Source organism: Octodon degus, unplaced genomic scaffold (assembly GCF_000260255.1).
Source record: "Octodon degus isolate 3935 unplaced genomic scaffold, OctDeg1.0 scaffold00322, whole genome shotgun sequence".
NCBI classification, from domain to species: domain Eukaryota; kingdom Metazoa; phylum Chordata; class Mammalia; order Rodentia; family Octodontidae; genus Octodon; species Octodon degus.
The window spans coordinates 1,235,734-1,239,862 of NW_004524898.1; the positions used below are offsets into that span (position 1 = coordinate 1,235,734).

The following is a 4,129-nucleotide window of genomic DNA, read 5'->3' on the forward strand; positions in this document are numbered from 1 at the left end:
TCACCCAAGGAGAAAAGTTAAACCATTTTTGAAACCAATTTTGCTGTGACTGTCTCCACTTCTCCCTGTCAATCAGTCTCTGTTTTATTTCTGCCATATTTTGTCTTATAATCCCGGAATGATTTGTATATAAACAACATTTTTCTCCCAAGGCCAAGCACAGTCCTCCTTCCTTTAGAAGTAGCAGATCTAGCTCTCTACGATTTTGTAACACCATTTCTGCCAGTGAGTCGAGAGATTCTTCTAATTTAGTTATAGAGTCCTGCAAGCTGGATAAATCTTTATCAACTTGTTCACTAAGCCATCTAAAGTTTTGATCTCTGACCACTAATCCTGAAATACCCAGCCCCATTGATCCAGCAAGTCCGATCCCAAGTAACATCAGCACCAGCACGGGGTTTACCCTAGAGAATCGACCCCCTGTTTCTAGATATCTGAGCCCCTCTTCTAAGGAGTACCAGTAAGCTTGGGGTAGGATGTGGACCAGGACACATAACTCCGGGATCTGAGTGAAGGGTCTATGTTGTAGGCAGGGAGTTATTCCTCCATGCAAACAGGCAAACCAAGTTCCATTCGGGGCCTCGAGTAGCTGATTAGCTGTATAGGACTGGTTATAAATAAGAAAAGTGAGGTGAGGCTGGCACAAAGAGAATAGTAATCATCAGACAAGGCATAGCCCTGTGATATAAAACATGTCCCTGAGACGGGGAGAACACTGTCCAGGGTTAGAGGGGGGGACTGGTGATGTGAGCAGCGTGGTGAAGCTTTGTAGTATGTACAAACTGAGACAGATTATTGGAGTGCCAGTATGTAAAGGGGTCTGGGGGAAAGACAGAGCCAGCACTCAGTTGTGAGATTGGGATTACTTAGGTTGAGAAAGGCATAGGTGATCTCTAGAGGGAGGAGAGGATCACGGGGATCTTGAGGTTCAGGAGGTCTTCGAGACGAAGGAGAGAAAGGAGTAGGAGAAACAGGTGTCTTAGGTGAAGTGACAGGTTTTTCTGGGGGCACAGTCTGAAGCTTAGGAGCTGGAATCAAAGGATTAGGACCCACTGGGTGATTATGTGTCAGCGGATCAGACTGGTGGGGACATATTGAATGGTAAAGGATCTACCTGGGTCATTTCCTGATACATATAGCCAGATACCATAATGTTTTCCCCGATAAAAGCATCCGGGGCAATCAGCTCGGGATTCAAATTGGATTATTATAGGGTTGCATCCCCATTTTCCTATGGGGCAGGTCCTAGGGGGAGTTCCCTGTGTAACCATGATATAGTCGTCCTTTTGTCCTCCCCAAGGGGATATAGACTCGCAACCCCATTGGTAGCAAAAATGTTGACTCTCTCTTTTTTGGCCACAATTGTAGGTATTCCAGCCTGTCCCAAACCCAATAGCCTGTTGGTCCTTGGGCAAAAGGTTTCTGCCATTGGGGGCAAATGTACCATTGTATATCCTGGAGCTGCTGTTGGGACCAGGCATCTTTGCAGTACCAATGAATTGAGTCGGTTCAGAGATTACTATATCCATGAGATCCAGATGGAACGGCTGTGTTTAGATAATAGGTTGCCCCCAGAAGGAGATGACACAAATCCAAGATTAAGTATTCACCTGTGGAGTTAGTCACTAAGACTTCACCTGTATCATAATCAGTTAGTCTATATTCACCCCGGAGGGCCTGATGGAATGTTTTACTCAGTCCAGTAAGGGGTGAGGACAAAACCATAAACAGTATTAGGAACATTTTTGGAGCTTAACCTTTAAAGGATTGGATGAGTTTTTAACAACAGTCCACTTATCTGAGTCTTCGCCTCCAGGGGAGGTGGTGGTCACACTCTTGAAATGGCTATGATGTATCCAAGCAGTTTTTCCCGTTTACTTTGATTGCAGTCGGGGTGCTGAGGACGATGGTGTACGGTTCTTCAGAGGTGAAAAGAGTCTGTAACAACTGTTGGCAGTCATCCCAGGTGGGATTGTGGCCATTGAATATGCCCTCCATTAGGCTGGTTAGGCCTTGAGGGTCCTTAGAGTAAGGAGGGTTTTGGTGTTTCCAATTATAGAGATCAGTGGTTGTAAAGGGGACATACATCATCACTGGCCCCAATCCTGCGCCCCCAGTGGCCTCTCGTAAGGGTAAGAGAGGTGCTGGAGGCTGAGCATCTGAAGAGGAATCCGGAAGAGGGGCTTGGTGGCCCCTCTGTTGGGTACAAGGTGGGCTGGGTGGGGGAGGTGTCCGGGGAGGGGAGGAAGGGCGAGGTGAAGGAGCTCGTGGAGGAGGAGATAAATAGCGAGGAGGAAGGAGATCCTCTTCAGTGGGGGCACTAAGGACTGGAGAGGATCTCTTCTGTGGTTGGGCCTTCACGGGGGCCAAAAAGGAAGGTCCTCTGTGGTATTTTTTAACCCATGGTGGGGGGGTCAAAGATGATATCGATCCAGACCTGTATATAAGTGTATTGATCTGGGTGACTTGGTGGACCAAAAATTACCTGCCGGAGGGACTGAGCAAGAGAAAGATTAAAGGAGCCCTTCTGGGGGCCAGGAACCATTAGACAGAGTAGGCCATTCGAGCTCACAGAGAGTTTTTAATTTTCCAGGGTAGACTGGATCTCCATATCCTTTGGCTTGTTCCTTGAAAAGGGAAAAATGATCAAGGACTAGGGACAGGGGCATGAAGGTAGAAGAAGAAGATTGGCCCATACCGAAGGGGAGGAGGCCAATATCAAACAAGAGCGCGGGAACCAGAAAAAGGGCAAACAAAGTGAAACTAGAAATGAAGAAGTAGAGACAAAAATCGGTGAGATGAGCAGGCACAAGTTCAACCTATAAACCGAATTGAAATCATCCAATTAACCACACTCAAAGAGAACCAAAAAGTCATGAAAACTTTGACAAATGACCTAAGCTAGAGAAACAAAAGAAGTCATGAAAACTTCAACAAACGACCTTAGTTAAAGAAACAAAAGAAGTTACGAATACTTCAACAAATGACCTAAGTCCAAACTCTTTAACTTCAGTCCCAAATCCCTAACTTCAGTCCCAAATCTGTAAGAACAACAAATACCCGGAGGGCATCCCACTCCAGGGATGCGGGGACTGGTGCCCCCAACGTCAAAACCAATGCTGGCAATAATAATTTGGATAAAATTTTGGTACTCACTGCTCCCGAGAAGGAAAATGAGGCCTTTAGGGATCCCGGACGAGCCCCAAATGTCGTAACTCAAAAATCAGATAATAACGAGGCAAGTCCAAAAGTTAAAGAAGCGCTTTATTTTAGCTGGTGCCCAGTGGCAGACACCCAAGATGCTGAGGTGCGCGCCGGGAGGATGAGGGGAGTGGGTATTTAAGCCAATAAACCACAAAAGTTGACGTCAAGGGTTCATCTAGGGGCTACAGTTGAAAAATTACCTGTTTCTAATGAACAATAACAAGTGCAGTGATGGGTACAATTTGTGGCTGGGAACGAGGGCGAGATCAGGGCATTGGGCTGGAACTAGATTCAGGTGTGCACAAAAGGGCAGCGTGAGAAAGGCCCAACTGCAGGTTCTCAAGTAGAGAATGGGCACAGTGGAAAGTTACAGCATGTAGAATGGCACATACAGAACAAGATGGCGACGCTTTGGTCAGGATATAACACTGGACCACCTGGGAAGCTGAGTCTGAGCTCTGGGGCCTCCGCCTCAGAGTGCAGTCTCACTTCCAGTGGCTGTCTTGGCATCAGGGCAGGGCTCGTGGGCCTCTTAAGGCAGTCCCTCATGTGCTGGCCTGGCTTCTGCATTGAACTCTTCTTGGAGCCAAGAGCATCAGGCTTAGGGTCTGTTTTGAGGCAGCAACAAAGGCAGCCATTTTTATCTCTTTGCTTTCTCTCCCTGGTTTTCTCCCAGTTCCAATTATAGGACACTTAAACAGTTTTTACCAAAGTATCAAATGAGTTGTCTGGAGTAAAAGCTATCTTTTGTAACTCTTGAACTTTTCTATAAGAGTAATCTGTTCCTCTATTTAATTAGCATCTCAGGAAGTATGTCCTGCCGGTGCTTCTATTAAACATTAATGTGGGAAGCCATTAACTGGTATCCATTTTTAGTGTCTGCCATTTTCTTAAGTTTCTTTTTTTTCTTTTTTCTTTTTTTTTT

At 46.0% G+C, this 4,129-nt stretch overlaps 1 long non-coding RNA gene across 1 annotated transcript in view; it reads left to right on the forward strand.

Moving 5' to 3' along the window:
* The window catches only part of LOC111814465, a 15,147-nt gene extending 11,869 nt beyond the window's left edge, over positions 1–3,278 (forward strand). The window contains exon 3 of the long non-coding RNA XR_002819446.1: positions 3,167–3,278. This is a non-coding gene — a long non-coding RNA (uncharacterized LOC111814465). The remainder of the gene's footprint in view (positions 1–3,166) is intronic.
* The last annotated feature ends 851 nt before the right edge of the window (positions 3,279–4,129 follow it).